The 27,561-nt window shown below is 42.4% G+C and overlaps 1 long non-coding RNA gene across 1 annotated transcript; it reads left to right on the forward strand.

Annotated features, from left to right (window-relative positions):
- The first annotated feature begins 10,508 nt into the window (after nucleotides 1-10,508).
- On the forward strand, nucleotides 10,509-14,471 carry LOC141729504 (uncharacterized). Its single transcript, XR_012581009.1, has 3 exons — nucleotides 10,509-10,650; nucleotides 12,616-12,682; nucleotides 13,270-14,471. It is a non-coding gene; the product is annotated as an uncharacterized LOC141729504 (long non-coding RNA).
- Nucleotides 14,472-27,561: the final 13,090 nt, after the last annotated feature.

Consider the following 27,561-nt stretch of genomic DNA (forward strand, 5'->3'; position numbering starts at 1 on the left):
GGTGCCAAGGATGCTGCCAGGCACAGGCAGCACTGACCAGGATGGGTTTAAATACTGCAGTCATGTAGGCAAATTAAGGATATTTCAGTCTCAAGTACTGAGACCGAAACTGTCTTATGCAAGGCAGAAGAAATATAACAATGGAAGCTTTGGAGTAAAAAATTGCCTGAAAGGACTTTGAATGTTACTGATAATTTTTTTTTCTTTAAAAAAATTCAATTTTTTTCTACCATCTCCAGTGAGCATATTAGATGAAGAGGATTAGCATAAGAAATATGACTCAATGCAAAACTTGTAAATATTGAACAAAACCTGACAATTAACCAGGAATGAAAAGGTAAAATACAGTTACAAAGGAGAAAGCAGTTAAAAATTAATTGAAATTACCCCTAAATCAAGGACATTCACTGATGCAAAACCAAAATATTTGCAGATAGGGGGAAGGAGAGATCAGACATCTGCATACAGATGTTGATAAACAGATAGAAAAATAAATGACAGTTGTGTGTGAGTGATCCAGGGGCCATGCTTCCAAAAACGACAAAGGAAAGACTCATACAGATGTCAGCAGACTGGATCAGGCCCCAAGCCTTAAGTGGACAATCCAGGATATTACAAATCACTCTTGGGATCAAGCTGCATCGATGTCATCTAATTACAGATAAAACTACAGAGTATTTAACATCTCGTTAATTTAAATACCTGGGGCCATATCATGGCATCAATTTTTAAGTAGATGTCCCCATTGATATCAAAGAGGAGTTCACACAATGCAGCCCACGCAGCTGAACCTTGAGGGACAAAGCAGACAAAGGGAGGTGGAGAGGGAGAGGCAACAAAATATTCCCCTTTCTTCCATTCTCTTTCCCAATCTCTTTCCTTTCTCCATCATTGGCTCAGCTGACTGTACATTTTGTTAGCTGGTCCTGAGCGTGACTTCCATAGGCATCATTCCGTAGGGATGGTGCTGAGCCATGTTCAAGAGATGAGGATCCTCAAGTTCAGTTTTATGCTCCCTTACCAAAATGACATATTTAATAGTGGGAGGGTTATCACATTTCTCTTTCAAGCTGTCAGAGGTTGTCAGAAAGATTACAGATTTTAACATTTGTTCTGTTTTGTTTGGTTTTGTTTCTGATCCTGACTAGAAAAATGAGAGAAAACACAGATACTGACATTAGATATGTCAGATAATACTTCAGAATTTTCCTGACAAAAAATGGGTTCTTTAAAAAACCATTTTTTTAAATTAGGTTTTTAATATTTCTAATCTCTTATTTGAAAATTTTCCCCAAAAAATCTCTCTCAAGTTAAATGAAACAGAAATAATGCCACTTTTATGTCTTGAGAATCAGAAGATTTCAAACACTTGGGATTTTTATTTTTGCCACTTTTCTTCTGTTTTCTTTTTTTCTTTACTATCAGCTAGAACAGATTTATATACTATCTTTGCTATTTTAATGGTTATAGTCTCCCCATCATGTCCCATCTTCCTCTGAATATTTTTCTGGTTTCTTTTTTTTTAATTTTTAGTTAAAGAACTGTTAAGAGTGATAAAACAGAATGACCAAATGGTTGAGGCTGGAAGGGACCTCTGCAGGTTATCTGTCCAACTCTGAAACAAAAGATGACACAACATGGCTTTGGAATGCATTTTTCTTCCAAATCAAGCTTTAAGGAATAAGAACAGTGCCAAGACACTTTGGAGGATGAAATTAATTTTTATTTTTTTTGTCCCGCTACTGCTGGTAACTTTGATAGCAACAGGACAGGTGTGCAAGTCTCATAAACCTGTTGTACTTGGCTTCAGTGAACCTGTTCACTCCTGCACCAGTGGAAGGCCTGTTCTTATTCAGTGTAACAGCAATACTCCCTACTGTGCCTGAGCCTATGTCTCAAAACAGGTTGAGGTGTTTGCCCTTTAGTTTGCACTTAAAAATGCACATGAACACACATCAGATTGTGACCATGAGTTTTCCTGCTGAGTCCAGTCACTGCTCACAGACAAAATTAAACCCAGGTTGAAGTACCTTGCTAATCAAACCTTAAAATCAATATAACCACATGGACTTGATAGAGCTTCCACTTTAGCAGGAACCAGACACTAAAATGTGCTCAGATTGTTATAAAAGAAGGAATTTGGTCTTTATCAAGAAATAGAAACCCCTTTTTTGTTATTTAGTTCTACACTTTAGAAGAACAAAATACAGAAAGCTCTGTGAGGTGTACCACATCCTAATCTTGAAGAATCTTTGCCTAAGACCTTGAGGAGGTTAAGATACCTTATGCTGAAACACCCTTTCTCTCCAAATGGGAATTTATTCCAGGGCCTTCATTAAAGCTGAAGGATTCAGCTCTTATCAGGTAATAATACAGGTGTCACTAACAAAGTAGTTAGCGGAATGGATGGTGGCAGAAAGGCCACGCTGCAAGAATACGACATTTCCTTTGACTCTCTAGACTCCTGCTTTGCAAGTAAAATTTCCACAGTAACTCAGATACCACATTCTTTTTCTTTTTTGATATTAAGAATATTTCACTATTACTGTGATAAAACTCACTGTCTCTATTGGGCAGTTACCAGGAATAAGTTTTTTCTGGCTATCTTAGGAGAGTTTCATGTTCCCTAACTTCTGTGTTTCATCAATTTTGGACTTCTGCTTTCTGCAAAGACCAAAATGCTGAATCTGAATCAAAGCCTTTCCAAAGGGTAACCAGAACTTGTGGGCTGCAAGGAGGTGTCAAGTGACTTTGTCACCCCAGACTGAAATTTTTTTGATTTTCTCAAATATTTCTGAAGCTGTTTTGAAAACTTTAATCATTAGAATATTTTTCACTTTCTTTACGTCTTCATTAATTTTGAACTAAAGAACACAATGCATTGGTGTAAAGATTCAAAACCATTTAGTGATTTGGGTCCTTTTAGTTTAGGGCATGAAGATATTCATTCAGCATATGTTGAAAGTGCTAAGGCTTTGCAGAAATCTTACACCTTTCAGAAGTCACTAGGGATGCTTCCAAATATGTTAGGAATGCAAAAAAAAATGCATTATGCCATTAAATGTGGAGGAGAAAATACCCAATGGCAGAAACCCAAACCTAGTCTGTTTTCCAGGACAAAAATACTGGCATCTGAGGTTAAATTCTTGGCTAACAATCCCATTCTATTTTTAGATCCAATTTTAATTTTGATCCTAAAAGATTCCCCTCTCTTTTTTTTTTTCCTTCTCGTAATTCTCCAAGGCTGTAAGAACAGAGTCACAAATATTTTGCAATCTGAAATCCATGGTTTAAAAATAGCAACAGGGCCCGTGTGCACCAGAGAGAATCAGAAAGTTGCACAAATCAGACCCAGTCTTTGGAAGCTGACAGAGCCTTTCCATTGACTTCATCACGTTTGGAGCAGGACCTAACATAGGAGGTTTTTACTTTTATTGGACATTTAGGGCTTATTTTGGAACATGTCAGTAAGTGGTAGGATGGAATTAATTTGAACAGAAAGAAAACTCAAGACGGCCCCATAGAGAAGCTGAAGCATTTAAAGAAATGGGCAGAAGGGTGAGGCCAAGATTACAGCAAGGACAGAGACCACAAGAAGAGGCTGCTGAGGTAAATACTTGAACAATAGAGGGAAAAAACTCTTAAGTGATGACACAGGTAGAGCAAGATCCACAGAAAAGAAAAAAGTGCAGAGAGAACATTAAGTGAAAAACTCAGGAAATGGAACAAAGGAAGAAAGGCAGAGATTCAAAGGTCACCTAGGAAAGTTTCTGAGTTGTCTGTATACAAATGCAACAAGCGTAACAAAGGAACCAGGGAAACAGAGACCAAGAGACAACTCAGATGGGATTTGATTGATCACTCCTTCCATAAGCCCTTCTAGGTATTTATTGGATGACATTTAGGTGCACAAGCAGCTGCAGACACGTAAAATAGTACCAAGTGTTCCAAAATTGCATTCAAGTTTGCATCATCTGCTGGGTGTCCCTCTGCCACTGCCTGTGGTGACAAAGGAGTGGAAAAGGATGGTTGAGTTCCTGAAACTGGGAAAACCCACAGGACACAGGGCTATGTGCTAAGGAGCACCCCCTGCTCCAGTGACCTCCCTGTGGGACCTCCAGCACCCCAGGCAGCCCAGCACTGTCAGTGGAAACACTCTTCTTCCTACCCACTTCCCCCTAAAATAACTATTTTTGTAGTAGACACACTTTAAGGCTCCCTGCTCTGTTCTGAGTGGAGAAATCAAAGTCCAGCCATCAGGAAGTCTCCTTCAAAGTCTTCACTACTCCTTCCTCCCTAGATGTATTAACTATGAAAATGAGGTAATTAGTCACAGCTTGGCTGGACACAGCCATGGGGGATTGCAGGGGGCCCTGTGGCTCCTGTATATGAAGAAAGGTAGTTACTCCTTGGGACTGTGGTACCAGGAAGTTTGCAGCCCTTTGAGGAGGGTTATCTCTCAAATCTGCTTAATTAAGACACTGGCAAATGAAAAGCCTGGAAAGATGGGCAATGGTGCACCACAGAATGTGCCCTCTGCAAGCAGCAAAAATAGGGTTGCAATCAAAGGGAAAGTTTGTGGCTTAATCTTCTTGCAGTGTAACCATGAGCACCTGTGCAGTAATTTCTACTCCTCAGTATGTGTTGACAACTGTATTTGAATGTCCTCTGACTTCCCTCTTCCAAAGGGAAATCATTATTTTAGGGGTACTTCTGAAAAGGGTATTTGGTATATGTGTCAGCTCTCTGCATTTCAAGAAAAGCTGTATTTTAAGCTCATGGTGCCACATTAGTTAAGCATGGCATTCCCAAAAAGTAATTTCTTAGTTGTGCTGTTTTTACAAACAGTGGAGATGTGAGGCTTGCATGGCTCAGTTTTCTGCTGCGACTCCCTGTTTTACCAGCATGAGAGGGGCAGCAATGGGAGCTGCTGCTGTTGGAGCACCACCCCAGCCTTGCTTCCAGGCACGGCACTGCCAGATTCCAGGGCTCTATGGAAAGGACACTTTCCCATGTGGCTCTTCAGTCCATGCTGTGATGAGCTCACCCAGCTACCCGAGATCCCAGGGCTGGGTGCCATATCTGATGGAGAACTACCCAAAGTGCTCAGCTTTCCACAATGCATTGATATCAATCTCCCCAGTACACCCAGTTTTCCTGGAAACTCAGCCTACACTTTTGCATCTGCATTCAACACCTTTAACCTTTGTGTCTAATTCTCAGGATACCAAAACAAAATCCCTAGTTCCTGAAGGACTGGGAGCTCTTAGCACTGCTGATTTAAATTCCAGATGCCTTCACCCTGCCCCAAAAGCAACAAACTTTCTACTGAAGGAAATCTTTCAGCTTTTACCAAGCTTTCCTGGCTTTTTAAATCTAATAAACAGAAGCATGTTACTTAAAGGAATCAGTCTGCATCTAATAACTGCACCTCCCTCTCTTGACGGGAGATAATATATTATATTAATGTTTTCCTCCTTTGTTTCCTTAAGATTTGGTTCACACATTTCCTAACTTAGTGATGGTCAATAATTTTTGAGTAAGTTTGTTGCTGACCTAGAGACTGCTTGTTCTAAGTATAACAGTCACCTCTAGTTTAAAAAAGACTCCTCCACATCTACTGCCTTTAATCCTGACTATCTGTGGTTCACAAAAAGTAATTGGGTCCAAGCAACTGTCTATTTTTGTTCTACCTTTTTGGAGCTTGAACATCGAAGAGATTTTTTTAAACACTGTATTTTTAAAATTTCCCAGAGCATCTGGAACTTGGGATAGATTTTTTAAGTGCATGTCTAATATACAACTATAGAATAGGATTCCTTATTCACTGTTAAATATTTTTTAGAACAGAGGAAGTGAGAGTCAGCAATGACACAGATATGCATATGTGACCTCTCTCCACCAACATAATTAAAACTTCTTAGTAAATGTGTTGCATACAGTAATTCAATTTTCAATAAACACGTTTAAAAGACACTGTACATTTCCTGTACAAAATCTTTTTAAGAAGAACAATGCATGTATTTTGAGATAGAATTTTGGCAGTAGTCCACTTTGATCTGTGGAATATCATCCCCTGATTTTTTTTCCGACAGGTCGTGAAAGCAAGAAAGTAAATTTTCTTAAATGAGTCAAGTATGAGAGAAGACTCACTCAGCAACCCATCCCATGGAAAAAACCACATCAGAATAACTGTGGCGAGGTGATTCTGACCCCTTGATTTTGGGATATTAACTACAGACAGGCTCATCTAGCACATAAAGAATTTGAAACAAAACATGAAAGCTGTTCAAACTGATGGTGATTCAGACACATCACTGAACTCTGATCATATTCACCAAGTGCAGAAACCCCCCAGCCACCAGCTGACCAGGACATTAACATGTTCTGTGCCTTGCCTGCAAGAAGCTGTATCATCAAGCAAGAGGGTTGCTCATAATTTAATAAGTCTGGCTAAACACATTTTATGCTCAGGAGAAGACTATGAGTTAAAAGGATCCTGTTGACCCAGGTGATTTTCAAAAACACTTTTTGGCAAGGGAACCTTTCTAGAAGAGAAATGAGAAAGGAAAGTTGTTGTGTCTGCTCCCTTAAAACGAGGTAGAGTGGTGAAGGGAGAGTGAAAGCAGAGTGAGAGAGGGGGTACGGACAGAGCCAGGAGAGGTTGGCTTTGGAGCAGAAACTATACACTGAAGAATCATGGTGTTATGTTTCCTCATGTGGAAAAGGGAGGAACCATCACCTTGGTGGCCTGGTAAGATATTTCATGCCTGCAAGTGTTGAGTTTCTCCTTGACAGCTGGTGAACAGTGACAGCTAGCAGGGCAGTCTACCCCAAAAGGGAAATGTCATGGCCTTCTCCATACTCAGCACTGGGGACAGTGCTCCTCTGTGCATTTCCCACTGGGAAATCCCACCAATCTCTTGCTTCCCGTAGGATGATGTCCTGTACCTCAAACTAGTTGTGATCACTTCAATTCTCCTTCTTCTAAAGCTGTCATAGCTAAATTGCGAGGAATTTTTTTTCTGTACTTGATGTGTGACTTGCAGGTAGAGCTTGGGAAGCAGCCCAGGAAACATTGGGTTTAACTGGGTTGGAGTTAATTTCCTTCAGAGTAACTGGCATGGGACTGTCTTGGATTTCTCCTGGAAATTTACATTCACATTTTCCAATCCAATAAGAGTTTCTTGGTGGCAGTGACACCACTTCCCAGAGACACAGCTTAGCCTGGGGGTGCTCCATTTCCTCCTGAACAAAACCACAACAGACTGGCATTGCTCCTCAACATTGCAAGTTATATTTCTCAGCCTATCATTTTTCTTAGAAAAAATTATCTAACAATCCTGAAACTTGCTCTTTTTGTACACATATAAGAGTTTGATGGGGTACTGGATTTCAGTGAAAGTTCATTTGCCTTTGTTATTTGCTATTGTATTTGTTTAAAAAATCCCTTTGTCATCATTTTCACATTCTGTTTCCATTCAAACAAAGACCAGCTTTACATGGGGAAAGAAAAGGTCAGAGGTTACTTAGAGCATGCCAAAGAAAATAAAAGAGTAGCACATCTACAAATGTTTTCATCATTCTGGCCTGATTTTGCAATCTGGGACTATGCTCAGCTTTCACTAACATCACAATTTAGGGCATGCATCCCACTTGCAATTGTTTTCAATAGGAGGCAAGGGCAGATAGTTCCTTGAGATACTCAATCCTTTACAGATGCTTTATAGGACCACAGTAACCACAGAAAGTCCACATGCAAACTCCATGCTATTTTCTCTCACAGTTCGGAGCAGATTTGTTCCTGATTTCAACAAGAACTGTGCAAACTGTCTGAGGGAGTATTCAATTCTACATAACATAATAACATAACACAACATATAACATAACATAGCGTAACATAACGTAACATAACATAACATAACATAACATAACATAACATAACATAACATATAACATAACATAACAGCCTGTTGCCATGAAACTCCTCACTGTGGCAGAACCCCACTCCCACATACTGAACCAGAGATCTGCAGTTGCACACTTTCCCCCTGATTTACTGGTGGAGTTTCCCAGATGTTGAGCACCATGTACCAGTATAAATTGTGCCACTGCTGCTTGACTTAAGAACTCTGTTTTCAAGGACCAATGATTTTCACAAGCAATAAAGCTGAATGTAGTTAAACAACATCTAAATACAAGGTCAAATACATTCAATACCCCCTTTGGCAGTGACTGAGCAGCATTTGTCTGTGTTTAGGGACTGGAAAGGAGCTTTGGAAAGACTTGGAGAAGTTCCTGTATTTTAGGAAAAAGGCAAAACATTTTCTTCACGAAGCCGATATTTTCAGCCCTCTTATCTCTGCATGCTGAGGTTTTATTTTCTTTCATTTTTCAAAGTGCACCTGCCTATAGAGGTGCAGGATCACGGCAGGATGCTGGGAAATGCTTGCTCTTTCTCTCAGACCCGGGGATATTCCCAGTTCACAAGTTGACCCAGCACGATCCTGTTTAGGACGTTGTCAAATTAGTGCACCTGAACCCCACGGCTCCATGTGCTCATTTAAAATGCTTTTTTACTAGATACTGCAGTATTAAATACAAGACCCAGAACAAAGAACTCTTACGTATGTCCTCAGAAATGACTTTCCTAAAAGCTGTGCATGGTCCTAGGTCTGTATTAAATTCTTCCTAAAGCTTACCATCCAGTCCTCATGAAATCCAATCTCAAAAAGTTCACGCATTCTGGAAGTGGGTCCTGAACATAATCACTCATGGTGAATTACTCACCGTGCAAATGTATGCAAATGCATTCCCACCACTTAATCCAGGACCACAGATAGAGCTGAAAGTGTGCCTTGCTGAACAAGGAATATAGAGGGGTGGTGGCTGTCCTGCTTAGATTAACTGTACATGCCAGCCACAGTCTGGTTATTGGATTAATATCATTCTGTGAGAAAAAAAATGAGTGGGTTGTGGAGCATCCATGATGCCTCCTTTATTTATTTATTTTCCAAGGTCCCATAGTTTCTCCCTCTTTCATTTGCTGGTATTTTTAGTGTGCTCAGGAATTATTTGGTAAGATATTCAAGATTTCTAGTGGGATTTCTTGATAATGGACAGATTCTTTCTCTTCATAGTGATAGCTGAGTTTCTTGAGAGCAAAGAGACACTTTGTTCTTTGTTCTCAAGGAGACAAACTGTTATTTCTTTCCCTGAAGAAGCTTCTAATATGATGGGTGAAATATCAGGAATAATTAGACCAAATGGTGATGTAAATCCCACTAGAAATAGTGCATCCGTTATTTCATTTTATGCCTATCGCTCCAGTTTCTGCCTGATTTAAGTCCATGTGAAGAAAGCTGTGGGTATTCCCTTTATAAGAACTACAATAAATTTCTTCATTGAATATTTACTAGTCCTGAGTTGCTCCTTTTTTTGTTGGACCATCATTACACAATTAAAAAATAAGAAGGTAATTTAGCTGTTTCAAGGGCTGGTATTGCTTAATTTCAAGGGGGGGGGGGGGGCTGACAGTTGAAAGGTTAATGTATTTCACTGATTGGGCCCCTGGGGTTCATTTTCTGAAAAAAAAGCTCTTTCAGTTTTTATTAAGAAACCCGTGTAATGAAAAGGGGAAAAGCACCTCTCATTTGGCACATGCGAGGCAGCGGCTGCAGGAGCCCACGTTTCTCTTTCCTGGCTCAACATGCAGCCACTGCCTGGCTCTGGGGCAGCAAGGATGTAATCTGGGCTGGGCTTTGCTGTGTCCTGACCCATCAGCACAGTGTCCCCATGGAGGGACAAGTCCTGCTGGGGTGACATGGGGACAGTGTGTTGTCCTTGTGATGCCTCTGGGGGTGAGAAGAGCAGCAAAGGGTCCTGCACGCTGTGAAAGTCCCCTGAGAAAAGTTGGTTGTAGGTGCCCACCTTGTAGGGCTGTGTGCCATGGACACCCCACAGTGACCCAGCAGGGTCCATTAGCACAAAAATCTGCCTCCTTTGGCCCCAGCAGGGTCCATTGGCACAAAAATTCACCTCCTTTGGCCCCAGCAGAGCAGCCTGGCCCCACAACCTGGCCAGGCTGTAATGTCATGTTGGTTGACCAGGAGGAGCTCCTCCTTCCCACCCATGGCTCAAGAGCTTGTTTGGCCTCCAGCCTGAGCTCAACATCTTAAAACAAGCAGAGCACTTTGGGGAATGAGAAATTAAACCACAAGAAAACACTCCCAGCATTTTTCTGGAGTTTTACAATTGAACCTACCCCCAGACCCTTTCCCACAACACTCTTCTCTTGTGCTTCTGCTCCCTGTTTGTTCCAGTACAAACTGGAGTGACAATTGACAAGCAAAGCTGTTTCTTGAAGGTTTAAGCAAATGCTGGGAAATACCCTCTTCACACAATTAAATGCATTCATGCTAAGGCAGCCTCATGATTCACACACCCCCTGAAAAGCTGATAGCTCTGCGGTGTTTTACGAGATAACAATGCTTCGTGCCACCCTGGCATACATGTGGCTAGCTATCAGCAGAGAGAGGAGATATTGCTCATATAAATTCCTCAGTGTTGGTTATTTCTCACTGCAGTTAGCAAGAGAAGTTCTTGAGCCAAGATCTTTGCAGTGCGAGTGCACTGAGTATTTCCCATTAGGTAAGTTAGCATGCAAGTGACATTGCTTGACATAATTTGACTTGCTTGATTTTTAATGTCTGCATCAGAAGATTTTTAATCCTCCATTTGCAAAACTTCTACAGTGCTGATGTCTCTGGCTGATACTTTTACTATTATGAAATCCCCTGAAAGTCAACATTTACAGGCACAATGAGGCAGTAAAAAGATAAAATAGAAATAAAATCTTTTGCTTGGGCTGGAAAAATTCTGAACATTGGGGAAAAGCTTAACAAAATAAAACAAAAACGCCTCTGTCTTCAAGCATCCAGAGGAATTGTAAGAATGTCCCTTTTCATTGTCTTTTTTTGTACCCCTTATAAAAATTGCTTCCCTCTCAGCCCTTAATGAGACGTTTTTAGCAGTGTTTTTCTATCCCAAATTGCCATGTGAGACGGGCACTGGAGGAGATGTGGTTTCAGCTTGGGGAGCTGTGCTGGAGCCTGCGCGCACCGGGGAGCGCGGCAGGGTCGGAGCGCTGCCTGTGCTGCCGGGGACGGTCTCTGTGCTGGCTTCTGCTCTGCTTAGTGACACACTTCATGGGTGGAAACGGCACCAGGAACAGGGCAGGAAAAGTTCTGCCTCTCACCGCAGTGGAGGATTTGTGTTCTTTTATTTTAACTAAATTAATCAGCTCAGCAATCAATGAGAAAAAATATATTTTATTAAAGAGAGAGAGAGAGAAAAAAAACCCCTGATGAGCTAAATAAACATAATACCTACCAAGAAAATAGAAGAATGGGCATTTCTACACATCCAGTTGAAAATAACTTTCAAAATTCATGCAGATATTTTGAAGTAAAATGCCTTTCTGATTCCTGGTTTGGCCATAGTAGATTTGTGGAATATAATGCCTTTGTTTTCTGTAGCATGAGCTTCAGAAAAGAATTGCAGCTACAAGGAGAAATTCTATATCCCACTTTTCTCTCTCCAATAGATGTGATGGGCTTCTAAAAACAAATATGTAAAATTCTACATACCTATAATGCTGGAAAAATTCATTGTAACTAACAGATAATGATGACTTGGTTAATTATTGGAATAAACAGAGGACGAAGATAAAGCTGTGGTAAATTTTGGTAATGAGCCACTTTCAACGAAACCAGATGCCTATATGCATCTTGTAATTCAAATGAGTGGGTTTTTATCGTTGTTGGTGTTAATTTTAGAAACTGTTAAACACCCTGAATCGGATGACTGAAGAAATGTTAATTCCAAATGGTTACCAGTCATCCCCAGCTCCCATCTCCATATCCAGTGATCAGAACACAGGCACAAACTCAGTAATAAAATCCAATTGAAGATATTCCAGCTTCTCCTGCAGCTCTCCACTCCCCATCTCAGTGCAGCAGGATTCTTGAACAGCTGTAGAAAAGCTTTTTATTCAGGATATCACAAAAATTTTTCTCAAACAGAAATAATTTGGAGTTTTGTGAAAAAAAATACAAAGAAAGAAAAAGGAAGGAAAGAAGCACTCCAGCTCCAAGGTGTTGAGATCAATGTACAGGAAAAATATAGCTTTCATTTGTATTTTTAAATACAGTCTAAATAATATCTGAAGAAATAGTTGCTACGGCTTTAAATATCGGTTGCCAAATGGTAATTACATTGTTTAATTTTAAATCATACGATAGCTATACCATCTGACTCTGCAAACATTACACACAAACACATTTTGTTATCATGAGGGAATGTTGTTTGAAAATGCAAAAATCATCTTTAAAAGCAAAGGAAAAAACCCCTGTTTTTATTATGAATGTGAACTTCTCCTATCTCCTTTTCTGAAAGTTACGGAGCTCTGAATTGCATTGCCAACTTGTTGTGGTGAATAACCCCTAAATTTATCCTTACATTATAAAAAACGTTTATATAAACATTTTCCTGTATTGATACAAAGCTAAAAAATTTCTTATGAGTATTAGAGTTAAATCATCTATTCCTTTTCAGGAACTTCTTGTCAGAGAGGAGCTTCACAAGTAATGATCTTCTGTAAACCTGCAAAAACAGCAATTAGGTAAGACAGAAAAATTGCTTAAGAATGGTAAACATTAGCTTAAAATAAAATTAAAATCCCCAATAACCTAACATGCTGGCATGCTAATAGCTCTTGAAATAGTCTATGATTTGAAACGTAGCTATGCATTATTCTGCCCTTCCCTCCTGGTTGTGGAGCTGTTGTTTACAGAGTGCCAAGGGCATTTCTGTCTCATTATCAAATACATAAATAGAAGAATATGCATTTAGCGGGAGATCTATTTTATTGTCAGTCTTCCCTTCCCCCCCTCCACCGCACACACATTTCTTGATGTTTTCTCCTCCCTTCTGCAGCCTGTATATTTCCACAAAACTGTGTAAAAAAGCCTAAAACAAACAACATCCTCAGCCAAAAGGGTGCAATTTCTAAAGCAGAATCAACTTATTTTAAGCTTCGGAAAAAACTTAAGACCTTTTCTCTTTTTTTTTTTTTTCTCCCCACTGTGTGAAGCATTTTTATGAAAGCTTATAATTTCCCACAAAAAGCTGTGTTTAATACATTCCCCTTTTATTTTTAAATGTTCTGGAGGGTATCTTTAATGCTAAGCTGTGCTGTGTGTTTTTTAGAAACTGGGATCCAGCTCCTGGGTGACTCACTTTGGAGGCTCCTGCGGCGGGTCAGGAAAGCTGGGAATGCTCACTCCAGCACTGGTCCCAAGTCCGAATCTGTCCCCTTTTCCCAGGCCATGGATGCTGCAAAGGAAACCACAGCATCTCTGACGGAGCCTTGTGTGAGCAGGGAGGGCAGAAGCCACCTTGCAATGCTCAGCTGGAATCAGGGACCCCCAGCTCAGTGGGCTCAGTGCTCAGGGGGTGTTGGCTCTGACCCCAGCCACCCTGTCCCTGAATTATCCACCTGGTAAATACCTCAGATACAGGAAAAAAAATAATGTTGAAGAATAGTATTTCTCTGAGGAAAGACTAATGGGATCAGGCCCTAAATTATTATCCTCATGATATCTAATATATCAAACAATGGAAAATGTGGGAAGATAATTATAAAATAGATATATGTTTTTAAGTTTAGGAAGTTAATGTCCCTTGGATTTTTTTTCAAGCTGTTTTTATGAATATTGAATGCTGTAAACCAAATACAAAGCAAGAACTGGACTTCATTTGTTCTGGTTTTGGGAAGGGTAAGGATTTTTTTGAACACTGAAGTTATTTCAGTCGTAGGAAGTCGAAAACTAATGAAAAATCGTTCTTTTCTGATGGGTCGTGTATTCAATTGGCTCTCAGTGGGAAGTAAACGGAGTCAAGAGTGTTTTTCTTTATTACGCTGAATGTCTACTGTCCCTTATTTGTGAAAGAAAAGATAAAGATGCTGTAACAAAGTATTTGGGGGAAAATGTAGAATAAGGTTCGAAAATAAAGACAAATCTGAAAGGAATATATCAATCAAATGTAGCCTATGGGAAATATTTTTAAAACTTTTTTTTTGATCGTTGCTCAGAAAAAATACCAAATGCATAGAGATGTGTGAGTGACTGTGACAATACACTGTAACTCTTAGATTTTCTGCTCGCCTCGACGAAAGGTCTCATGTTTGTTTAGGTTTTGTGTGCGTGCATAAACCGGACTATATCTCTATTTGTATTTCTCGCTTTTGTTTTCTTAAATGATTCTCCTGCTTTCCCCTTAATTTTAGCTTGATCTGCGCATTAAAAAAAAAAACACACAAAAAACCATACAACCAAAAAAACGCAACAAAAAGATAAAGAAGGGAAAATAAAACAAAAAAAACCCACCAACAAATAACAGCCAAATCTAAAGAGGTGCTTTTTTTGGTTTTTTTTTTTTTTTTAATGGTTAAACTTGTTAGCCCTGCATCTCGGGCATGATAAACAAACGATAAGCGCGGTGCCTTTGCAGGCGGACGCGCTCGACTCTCGTTAGGCTGCACTGCCACCTTCCGTCCCCGGCCCCGCCGCTCCCGCCGGGTCGGCACCGAGGGATGCTCGGGTCTCCTTCACCAGCTTTCATTCCCATCATTCTGCTTCTGTACTGACAGCTTCTTTATTTATATAATTCGTTAGCAGAATCTCTGCATTAGCCGTATGATGGTTTTGTTGTTGTTGCTTTTTAACAATATTATTGTTATTTTTATTACTATTGTGAAGTAATTCTTAATTTCAGGTTTTAAAAATGTTTGGCCCTGAAGCTATTTATTCCCCTTAGAAAGCGATATGGAAAGTTTGAAGGCTGCTTTTTGTATTCTGAAGAATTAATGTGTTTCAGGCAGCTCCCTCTCACTGCAGCCCAATCCCAAGCTGAAGGAGAAGCATCTGGCACAATGGAAATTGTCACAACACAGGGCTGCAACTTCTACTGGTGAGAGAAGGCTCCCCTTGGATGTGCAGATCACAGAGAGGAGACTCTTTAAAAGGACACTGTGGCTACAAGGCACAGACACAGCCATGCCCATCGGGCCATGAGGAGCCTCAATCTGCAGGAACCAAAGGCAAAGAGAAACACACTCCCCTGGTGCCAAACTCATTATGTGTGTGGCCAGAGCAGCCTTTGCTTATCATGTTTTGAGAGGAAATCCCTTAAACACGCTCCCCTTCTAGTCCAAGGCAGGTGATGCTTGTGGGGGCTCCCCAGGTGACGGCTTGTCATGGGGAGGTGCTCAGCAAGGAGGGGGTGCTGGGCCTGCAGGTGGCTCCTGGCTGACCCCTCCAGCATCCTCGCTCCTGGTGCTCAGCAAAAGCACAGTGCCCCTCTCTCCCCAGCCTTTGCTCTTTACTTATTGACTCCTCTTGCCAGTGGCTCTCTGCTTTCAGGCGGCTGAGCAGAAGGAGAAGGAGAGGAAGGCTGGGGAGGAATGGGAGCTCTTCAGCACAGGAGGTGCACCGTGTTTCTTTTATCTTTACCAAAGGGGAAGGAAAAAGCCTCAGGAGGGTATTCCCAGGGAGGAAGTAATTCCCTTTTCTTCCACCCAGCAGGAGATTGCGTCCTGCCTTCAGCTCTCTGCTCCCTGGCTTCCCAGGCCAGCGGGGCCACATGCTGCTGGTTCTGCCCACGCCACCACTGAGTGCCCCCACGCTGGGTGGGTTTAAAGGTCCTCACAGCCCCTCTGGGGGTTTTGAAAAGGCTCATCATCTGCTGTGGACTCTATGAGATGGGATGAGATGGGATATGGGGATGAGTGCATGCCTTCTTTGGGTGCTGGAACCCTGCTCAGTGTCATCATCCTCATTTTCTGAGCAATTAAAGAAAGCATCAGTGTCCCTGTGCCCAAAGGTGGCAAAGCCTGGCACAAAGCCCTTGTTCTCCATCCCAGGGTTTGGTTTTAGCAGGGCACACCTGGGGAGTGGAAGGGATAAACTGGGGGTGTCCTGACCCCTTCTCTTCTAGCACAGAGCCTCTGCCCACAGCAGTAACAGTGTCAGACAGCTGTGAGCTCACCTCCCACATGAAGGGATCGCTGCTGCTTACACAAACATTATTGCTATGAACGAATTTTACATGGAGAAATTCCTGTCTGCACAGGCTTTTCTACCAGCGCAGGAAGAACCTTTTAAAACAAAACAAAACAAAAAAATTAGAGATGGCTCCCTTACCTGTTAGATGTCTATAACCTTGCCTTGGCTACTACTGTTGGGAACCCAGGATTTTTTTAACACCCAATTAAATTAGCGTAATTGGGATAAAGTTACAATTTCTTTGCCTCCAGCTGTGAGTCATAATCTATTTAGCACCTGAGAGTTATTTCACTTTATTTTTAGTACTTAGCCCATAGTTTGGAAGGGGAGCAAGTAAACCTACATGTCAGTCAGGATTTTTTGAAGGTGTAGATTACTTGTCATTAATTTAAATGTGGCATTTAAATGACCATTCACAGGTGGTTTTAATGCTTTTATTAACTTCTTCTTTGGCCCTTGTAAGGGATACATTTGAAAAAAGAAATGTCAAAGACCTTGAACTACAGGCCATGCCAATAATACATTTCTGTTACTACACCATGGGAAAAACCATAAAACAAGAGAAGAGTTTCCAATGAGGGGGAAAACAGAACTTTATTATAATAAAGAATAATAACAAAAATGGCAGAAACATATTATCAATACCTAGTCTTGTTTGAGCTACCAGTTCAGCCTACAATACATTTTGAAATGATGAATTGGCTGGAGAGAAAAACATATTCCAGATGTTTTCTGTGTTTGTCTCTGGTATTTACTTCATCATGCTTTATCCAGAGGGGTTATTCAACGGAAATAAATGATATACCAAGTATGATCAGCGAGGAAAATTATTGATTGTGCAAATATAAAAGACAAACTAGCACTGGGGAAATAGCTCAGGATAAAACACAAACCAGCCAGAAATTTTGTCTGCAGTTCAGATCTTTGGTTATGACTCAAATCAGCCTTAGAAAAACCCTTCGGAATCATGGTTGGTGAAAACTGTAGACAAAATTAATTGTGATGGATTGGGGAACCGGGACCACAACAGTGGGAATCCCCCCAGCCAGAGCAGGGTGATGAAACACCCACATGAACCTGCTGTGTCTTGTCACAGAATGACCAATGTGGGCCTCATCTTGCTGGGGTCAGTGGGCTTGGAGCCCAGTGCTGGAATCTGGGAAGGCCAGGAGGCAGCGATGCTGGGCTGGCTCCAAGGACATGGAGAGGGACCTCTCCTGGCATGGCCAAACTGCTGTTGGGCAACACAGCCCAGTGCCAGGTCCTCTGATTCACCCCCAGCCTAAAGAGGATCCAGCTGAAATGGTGAAAGATTTAGAGGCATCAAGAGATGGACTCAGTCACTAAGGTAACCAGAACATATTGACTAATAGTCTGGTAGTGTCCCCACAACTGAACTGGGAATGACAGCAGGTCCGTGACCCTCTGCATCATCTGTCTTACAAAAAAAAAAATATTCAAGGCTCCTCAGGTAGCTTATCTAAAGGGGTATTTATTTTGTAAAGCGAGCCTGAATGTCTTAAAAAAAGAACCCCACCTCATCCATCTATCTAGGCTCTCCAGGGTGAGGTTTCCTTTAGAAACAAAATAGCCGAAAGCTAATTGCATGTAAGTTTAGACATAAGATATTTTAGTGACACTTAGAAGGTGGGGAACAAAACCCCTGACACCAAGCTGATGTCTCTAAAATATCTGCCAAAACAGCTCTTTAAAAAGGTATTTGCACCTTTATTTAGTTCCTTCTTGTGAGGAATGTTTACTGCAGTCCGTAGATGTGGTTATGTCATGTTTCCACTGTGTTTTCATTCAGTGTTGCTCTGTATTTGTGGTTTTCTCATTTGTGACAGTCTAGTAACTGGAGCCATTTGTACCTGAGCAAATAATATCAAATCTGAATACTTTATAAATATTTACAATATTTGGTGTGTCTCCCACTCACATCAAATGCAAAGTATAAAAAGCAAAAACAAGCAGAAACAAACAGAACCTGTGTTACGTTATAATAAATATTTACTGTATGTACTATTGACTAAAGAGTCCCATACAGCTATTTAGGAGGCATTGTTTCTGTCAGGCTGTTCTATATTAAAACACTCTAAATGAAGCTGTTTGAGAATAAAAATGTGCATGTTAGCGAGTGATTGATGCCTACAACTTATTTAATTTTTTGGCAAGGGGAAGTAGTTCTTTTTTTCTCCCTGCACATGTGGATAGTGAATTAGGCAGGAGCCTGAGACTCTCTGGCACAGCTGCAGAATTCATTGGAGTGAGGTCCCAGTGCAAGACTTGAGGGGAACACGACCCTTCAGGCCCACTGGCCTCAAGCAGAGATCCCCACTGCAAACAATTGGCACTGAAGGCAGAGAGGGCAGTGGCAGAGCAGCAGCCACGTTCCTTGTGTAGCAAAGGCAGCCTGGAAATAGGGAGGAAAGAAGTGCAAGGTTCACAGAATCATTTAGGGGGCAGAGGATCTTTGATACAATTGAGTCCAACCATTAACCCAGCATGACTAAAGCATGTCCCTAAGTGCCACATCCACATGCCTTTTGAACACCTGGGCACACCTGGCTCTTGTTCAACCACTGTTGGTCCAGGACCTTTTGTAGTGAGCCACTTTCAGACACTGGCCCCAGCCTGTAGTGCTTTGTTGAGGTGTCCCAGCACTTAGCCCTGTTGAACCCCACACAAATGTCCTCATCCCACCGATCCAGCCTGTCCAGATCCCTCTGCAGAGCTTTCCAACAGATCAACACCACCTTGTTGTCTTCAAACCTGCAGAGGGGACACTCCATCCTCTCATCCAGGTCATCAATAAAGATATTCACATGAACAGATAAATGCTGCAGAGCAGGGAGAAGGAAGCAGTTCAAGATATTTGGTATCTCTGTTTTTGAGGAATAGCATTATCAGGTCCTGGGCAAAGGGATCCTTAATGGACAAATAAAGACTTTCTAGAGTGTCATCAGGTCTTTCTCCAGGAGGAAAATTAGATTTGCATCTACAGGCTTGGTGTCATGAGGGACCTCCAAAGTTTTATGAATCAGTTCATGGTTTATGGAAGATCTCCCTCCCCCTTCCTCTTTACTCCTCCTATCTCTGTAGTAATTTTTTTCCTTTTGCTCCTCTACTGTGCAGGAACTTTTATCTTTTCTTCTATGCTCGTATTATTTTTCTAAGTCACCCATCCCCAAGCACCTCTATTTCTTTGACATATTTATTCTCACAAGACTGCTATATCCCTTTTTTACCCATCCTGAAGCATCACAGATCACTTTAAGTCTGAAATGGAGTTTAGGGGATCTGGGTTAAATTCTAGCTGCCAGCATGGTTTTCATTTTGCTATGTCCATTCCTTGTTTGTCTCAAACAAATTGGCTCATATTCTTAGCTACCCATCTGCCAAGGCTTACTGGCTTGCCTAATTTTAAATAAGTTTATTGAACTTATGTCCATAAGAAAAGCGGCCATGATTTTTAACACATATTTTGCCTCAATTAATTTCCAAGGCCAGTGTTCTCTGATTCTGTAGAGAGGCTCTAAGAAGATGTGGTATTCTGCAGAGTTTGTGCCACTCCTGAGGTGACAGGAATGGGCAATATTCAGAGGGGTTTTCCCTCTGCTCCATCCCAGCTGGTTCCCTGCATGCAGCCCTGAGGGTCCCTGGGATTTGGGATGGAATCCTTGGGTGGTGGGCCATGCTGTGGGGTACACAAGCAGGGTGTACCACTGCAGGGTGTGGTGAGGTGAGATGGTTTGGAAAAGGAGATGAGATAATGACATTTTAGGAGAAGGATCCCATGCATAGACCTGCCACAATCAGTCACTGCTGGAAAAGAGTACAGAGTAAGGACAGGAGAAATGATAGGAGAAATCCTGCCCTGTTACTTGCATCCTTTCCCAGGGCATGATTCCCTATTAGACACAGTGCTGAACCTTTAGTCTGGTCATTCTCATCTAAATGAAAGTAGTTCTGCTCTTTGTGTAGGCTGTGTTGCACATAACTGCAGATGCATCTAAACAATTTCCTCTCAAAGTATTTTCCAGGATGATTCCTTTACCCACCTCCTCAATCTCTTCAAGTTGATTGAAATCCAAATTCCTGCAGCATAGGCTGTTACTGGGTACCCTCTGTGACTGTGCATTGAAATCCATGTTTGAGTAAAAGGGCAGTGCTTTAGAAAAACAGATTTGGTCTGAGTAAAAACGTGTAAAAACACCGAGATTTCGTTGGCCTATTTGTAAAACACACGGCAGATCCCCTGCCTGAGAAGAACTTAAATTGTCAATATAGAAGTTGAAAAAGCTCATTTCAATTGGAAATTCCAGCTAAATTGTTCCCAGTTAGCACCAGAAAGGAATGCTTCAGACTAAGACAAAACAGATGCAGTCTGTTAGGTCCCCATTGTATGAGCAGCCTTCCCTTTCAGGGAGGTAGGTAGCTGGGCACTGAGCACCCCCTGACGTGTAAACAGAGTCAGAGCCAGCTGCCTCCACACCGGCAATTCTGCTTCTTCCTGGGGCTCTCCCAAAGCACACAGGGAAGGGCAGGAATAAAACCAGTCACCCAAGCACCACTACTCGGGAGCAGAGGAGCTCAGCATGCTGCGGACCCTGGAAAAAACTCTCCCTTTAACAAATGGCTTGCTCCAGGTCTGGTGACCATTTGAGGGGACATGTCTCCAAGCACCACCCTGCAGAGCCAGAGGCAGCCCTTGGTCCACTCCAGCACTGGAAAGCGGCCCCTGAGCCTCTTGCAAGGGCTGCCCTCCAACCTCCCCACTCACTTTCTCTTGCAAGACCCCCACGTTAGCCCTCCTCCTCCTCCTCGCCCCCAGACTGCCAGGCAATGAGGTTTGTCCCTTTTGCAGAGCTCATCAGGCACTGGAGGGAACACCTGTTGTTGAAACTCCCTTTCACTGCCGTGAAGGATGGGATGGAGCTGCTGCAGGATACAGGGCATAGGAGAAAAAGGAATTAAAGACACTTCACAGTCTCTTCTCCCCCATATTTGTCACAGTCTTGGAAATGGGAGTTGTCCATGCATGACATCATTCCAGATTAACTACTGATGAATTAATTCCTTGTGTGTGTGTGCTCTTAGATCCCAAAATAGTAGTGTGTTGTTCCAAATGTCCTACCCCAGATAGTGCAGTTTTAAAATAAAGGCTTTTAGAGTCAGTGGTCAGAGTAATAGTGGCAATCCTTTATTGTAGGATTGGGCAATATGTGTTTAATCTGGTTTAAGCTATTTGGCATGACACACTTTGTCTCTTGCTCACTCCTTGTATGGATGCTGTCATGCCCATGTGGGGTACAGCCAGCAGAATCCTTACATGGACACCAGGGGCCAAGGCAGATATTGCCTCAATCATTATAATATCAAATAATTCTTAAACCAAGAAGGTAATCTGCATGACATTACCAACCCAACCTAACCTAGTCTTTGGAAAGGAACTGAGCAGGGAAAAGCAGTGCCATGGCCTTGGGGGAATGGGGAATGGAGTCTGCACCTGATGCACTCACATTGTATCAATAGGCACCAGTGTAAATAACTTAAACAAGTAGAAAATAAAAATCCTAACTAGCTGCATGCAGTGCATTTTAATATATTTTGGGACACACAGTGTTGAAAGATTGGGGTTCTATAAACACCTATTAAAAGAAAAGGCCCATTGTTTGAAGAATGTCATAGGACTGCCCCCTCCTGCTCCTTCACCTTATTGTTTTTGCAACAGAAGTGTTTCCAGAAGCTATAAAAACGTGTTGCTTTTGTTAAATGGATTACTTCCCTTCTTGTGGCATGAAAACTGGCTGACCTCCCTGACAGGCAAAACACATTTGCCGTGGTAGTGCGCGACTGAGCCCAACAGGTAGCCAGCAAAGGCTGGGCCAGGTCACAGCTGGTGTTGGGACAGGAGTGAGGCCTGATCCACGGCACCTTGGGCAGGGGGTAGTCTTGTTTGCAAAAGCATTTAGGCACATTTGTGCTTTATGAAGGTGTCTTTAAAGAACAGCACAGTAGGTCACATTTACAGGGTGTTCCACAAGGCCTGAGGGTGAGCCACACACCCTGCAGAGGAAGCAGGCTGCAGGGGCAGAGAGAGAGAAACCTCCCACCCAGTGCAGGCTCCAATCCTGCCCCATGGCCTGGATGGCCATGGAAAGGGCTGGAAGGAGATTGGGATGCCCCAGCCTGTGTGTGCACAGCAGCCCCACTGCAAATCTCAACTGCTGATTCCAAATGCTTCTGTAATTCTCTAACAGACAGTGGTCACTGTGCCCTTCTGTTGTGCTTCCTTAAAACATCCTGGGTAGAAAAAGTCAGATTTAATGAGCATTGTGGAGTAATTTGACCTAGAGAAAGGACAAGTAATAAAGCATTCATTTGCTTTACAAGCAGAAAATTAACTGTGCATGTGTGTGTGTAAATTCTTCTGGTACTTTCTTTGTCTAGTGCTTCTGCAGAGCTTGTCTTTAGAGCATATGTGAGTTGTATATTATTGTTGAAGCAGAGAAATGTGAGAAGAATCCCATATCTGGAGCCACTTGCATAATGGATCCTAAATGCCATATATAAACCTGTATTCTTCTAAGGGCATATATTTTTTAAGATATGCTTACAGAGGTAATTAAATATCTAAAAATCTTTTCATTTATTCTAATTGATACAGAGTTTTAAAAGACTGAGGGTCCCTAAGACCCGAAGTGCTTCTGAAATAGAAAGTGTTGTTTAAAAAAGTATCCTAGGATGGATGTCTCTGTTTTTAACCTATTCTTCAACCCCATTGATTTTTGCAAAGGGAATGATTCCAGAAGACATCAGAGGATGCTCAACAGAACATAACTGGGAGTGGGCAAGGCAGGAGCAGGATGAAAATCCCCTGTTGCCATTGCTACCAGGAGAACAGAGAATTTCCTTTTACCCAGGGTGCAGTTTCAGGGGGTACACAGCCTTCAGAGCCTTCAGAGTTTCTGCAAGTGTTTTCTCTTCTTTGCAGATATGTCTGTTTGCTTAGAACATGTCTGTATGCCTGTTAATCAATTAGAACATTAATCCTATCTCTAAGTAAACAATCTTTAACTGTCCAAATTTACATAATTTGTATTATGGAGTACTGCACTGAAGGGCCTCTCATCAGATGGTGCCTGGAAGTGGGACCATTTTGCGTCCTAGTGATGAACTGATTTCACAAGTGGCTTGTTTTAGAGTTCCTCCTAAGGCACTGTGCTCTGGATTTTGCCTCTCTCTATCTCTCCTGATCTTGTGTGTTGGCCCATCTGAGTATGGAAGACTAAAACAGGGACATTGGCCTGTGGGAAGCATCTTTAATCAGTTTGCAGATCTTGGGAGGTCCTTTCCTGCAAGGTAGCATCCCTGGTACCTAAGATCAGCCAAGGACTTGGGCTGCTGATGCCTGTTTGACTTGACTTTCTGCCTGGGCCCTTTCCTTTGTCTCTTCTCAAAAGATTCAGGATGCTGAAGGTGTTTTCTCATGCTTTCCCATTGCCAGCTCAGAGCAGAGTGTAACCAAAATGAACAGCTATGCTGCAGATGTCTCTCTCACTACTTAACAGCTCTTTTCTCTCTCTCTGTCTTTTCTACAGAACTGCATTTCCCAACCCTTTTTCCCTTGAGACATCCAGCTGAGCTCCCCCTATAAGTGTTTAAATCCCCTGCTGTCAGCTTGAGCTCTGCTGATTATCTGGGTCAAGGAGAGCCTGCAAAAACTCAGTGCTCTGAGAGTCTCTTTCCCTTTGCACCTTCCCTTCCCTCCTTCCCATTTTCCACTGGGATTTGCCCCTTTTGTCTCCATTTAAACCAAATCTGGCTCATGCAGAGCATTGCTGGTGCACTACACACAGGGTGTGCAAGAGGTGTTTCTCCAAGGATTTGTTGCATTGCTCGGCTGTGATGCACCACCCCTCAGCCATAAAGATCCATCATGTCTTGCCTTGCCTTCCTCCCATCTCCCATCTCCGTCTTCTTCTTCACTTTTTCTCTCTTTTCCTCTTCTCCTCAGCAGTCCGAGGTGGGTCCTGCCTGCAGGAGCTGTGCGTGTGAAGCACAGCTGTGTCCCTGACGTGCGCAGCATCCGACAGCAGCGTGTGAGAGGTTAACTCGCAGTGGCATGTGCAGTATGTGGCCCAGATGTTCCTGCCATCCCCTGCACTTTCTCATGCAATTCGTTCCATTGCTGATAGAGCTTATGGACTTGAGATATGGGGGAGGCAAAGTAGTGGATGGGAGGTGGAAGGAAGGGTATCCCTGACCCTTCTGAGCTCGTCTTACGCTCCTTTGTGTTCTGTTTGAGAATTGGGGATGGGCAAAGACAGGTGTTGTGTCTGGAGGTGGATATACTCCATCTCAGAGGAGAATTTCCTTGAGTGAAAGCTCTTCCCAAAACTCCAGCTCTTCTTTGGGCACTGTCCTTGCCTGGGCAGCAGCAAGAGGAACTTTGTGTTTCCCAGCTCTCTGTTTTAGTGTGCAGGAACACCTAAGCTGACACATTTATAATTAAAATCCTGTGCAACCTCTGAGATACCTTCTGCCTATCTCTAGCATGTCTGAAGAAATTGCTCTTTTTTAGTGAGCTCCCAGTTTGACCCAAGTATAACAGGGAGGAAGAGAGGGTTAACAATAATATCTCTAGTACAGAAACCTTCCCTTCAAATACCAAAGCAATGAGGTAAAAAACCATTTCTTCAATAAAATCTTTGTAAGATTTAACAGGGGCAAAAATAATGTATTTCCCTGTAAACTCACTCTGAAAAAAGCCCAATCTGTCTTGGCAGAAATTTCCAATATATATTCTTCCTGAAGCAACAATTCTGCATGGAAAAAAATCTGTCCAAACTGTTAAAGCCTGACCAAGTAGGTCATAAGCAACCAAACCAGGTCTTGTGTGGGAAAATCTCACGCAAGCTTAGCAAGAGGTGTTAACAGTGCCAGCTGTAATACACACACAGAGTTCAGCGTGCATCTCCAGGAAGGTTTTTATGACTGATCAAATGTGCTTTCCTTGAGAAGTTCCCTTCCCTTCCAAGTCATGTGCTGTTGCTGTGCAGGGCACAGAAATCCCCCCTGGCCTGGCTGCATTCAGCGGGTCAGGGCTGACAATGGGAGCCGTGTTGGTGCCGCGGCGCTCGCGGGGAAGCTGGACTTGCTCTACAGTGTCAGACACATTTTATGGGCTGCACTTTTCAAAACACCGCAGGCAGAAAGAGGCAGCATTATCTGCTAAATACTCCAGGGAGGGCCTTTATGGATTTCTCAAGGGGGCTCAGAACCACTGATCTGAAAAGATGTTGGAGTTCCATTGTGCGCTCCGCTTTGCCTGATTTGCATGGCTGAGAGAGGGGGGTAAGGAAAATGGACTCTGTGTCAGAACCTGAGACAATAGGCAACAGTCAGAAACAGCCTGAGGTTTGTAGGAAAAAATTCTTCCCTCCATTTTATCTTTGTCAGGATAGAATTTGGCCTGGGGACTGTAGGATTATGCCTGAGGGTCACGCCAAGAGGTTTCCACCTCTGCTCTCTTGGGTGACACCAGTGCTCTGAGAACACCCTGCAGGGAGGAGGAGAACTCATTTCAACCTCACTGGATTCCTGGAATGTGCAAATGTCCTGAAAAACTCTTTCAGTAGTTTATCCTCCTAATTCTTTCCCAAATGACACACTAGTAACTTTGTTTGGATTTGCACCACCTAAAGCTAAGCAAAGCCAGTGTTTCTTAGTTTGCACATTGGGTGTTTTTGTGTGCTTGTTCAGGGAGAATCCTGGGCTTGCCAGAGACACAGAGTGCCAAGTCACAAGTGTGAAGAAGGATGTTCCTTATGCAACTCAGCCTCCTGATTTAGAGGGACTGCTGGAGAAAGGATCAGCACACCTCTTCTCCAGGCCTGCTTCACCTGTGGCTTGCAGGAAGATATCTTTAGAGATGCATCTCCAAGGGTGCATGAGCATTTGGGAGCTAGCATTGGATCCCTTCAACATCATGTGGACTCCAATAGTAAAGCCCTGCCTGTTTCTGTTTAACCTAACCCTGATCAAACAGGTACAGAAGTTTAGGAAATGCATTCCCTGGTGAGAAATTAGGGAAGAGTAGCTGCAGTGACAAGTCTCCTTGATAAGCAGATGGCAAGAGTTGCCAGCGATGGGAAATCCATGGGCAGAAGAATTGAGCAGAAATCTGGACTGGGGTGCAGGAAACGTGGATCTCTTCTTCTTGGGTCTTTGCTCTGCTTCCTTGCATGAAGAATAATGCTAATAACCTCAGTGAGCATGGTGATTTGAGACCACACATGCAACAACACCATGCCTGGGGTTAGAGCTGTAGGTTGGCTTGGCTGCATCAACACAACCCAGAGGAGTCCCCACACTGGAATCCATCCCCTGGGAGTCTGGAGGTTGGACAAGCATGTGGGACACCTCATGATAGGCAGCTCAGAGCATCCAAGCTTCATGTGGCTCCCTGCACTGAGCCCAGGCACCAGGCTTTGCCAGGTTTGCGCTGCACTGATTTAAACCTGCCCACCTGCTGGTGCTCTGAACCTCCCTCTGTAAAGAGGAATGAAAGGTACAGTTTCGCTTCAGTCCGCTCCCATGAAGGCAAAATGGAGATTGTTTCATCTTCAGGGCTTCATTAAGTCTCATAAGAATTACATAAAACTCCCTCTTGCTGACTTTTCAAGGAGAAATCCTTTGCCTTTGTGTATTTATACTTGCAATGGATGCAGCCCTAAAAATGAGCTTGGATTTATTATTCATTATGTTTATAATGGCACAGATGTGTGCAGAACTGAGCAAAGGGGAGCAGTAAATCAGCCAAAACTCTTCTCATTCCTGCTCTTTCTATAACATTTTCTACCTCATTGGGGAATTTTAACTGTTACAGAGTTTCTGCCCAAGAACTGGCAGACCAGAGAAACAAGGAGCAAAGTTAGATTGTGAGATGTCTATGTAGGTCATTATCTTCTTTGAGAGAAATGCTGAAATAAGAGATTTCAGAATTTAAATTACATTTGACTATTATATGATCTGTAGTTTTACCAGAACCTACCTTCACCTATTTGGTGTCCAGAATTTTCATAGCTAAAATATTGAAATATACATCTTCCCTTGTCCTTTCAGAAAAAAAGGCATGAAATATGAGTTTTTATTCAACTTTGTAGTACAGTATTCTGTGTTTCCACCATGTTTGCTAATAATTGCTTAAAATTTTCAATATCCCCCTGAATCTTGAGCAGTGAAAGTGTACTACATTGTGACCAACACTTCACTTTAAAATAAAAAAAATCCAGATATTTTAAACCGTTCTTCCTCCCTGGGAGCCAAGAACATGCCTTGACTGTGGAGCAGCAGATATTTTATTTTGGCAATTCTTAAATGGAGAAACACCCAATTGATTCAGTAGCAGAAGTGTGAAATCATTTAC

Source organism: Zonotrichia albicollis, chromosome 7 (genome assembly GCF_047830755.1).
Source record: "Zonotrichia albicollis isolate bZonAlb1 chromosome 7, bZonAlb1.hap1, whole genome shotgun sequence".
In the NCBI taxonomy this organism is placed as follows: Eukaryota; Metazoa; Chordata; class Aves; order Passeriformes; family Passerellidae; genus Zonotrichia; species Zonotrichia albicollis.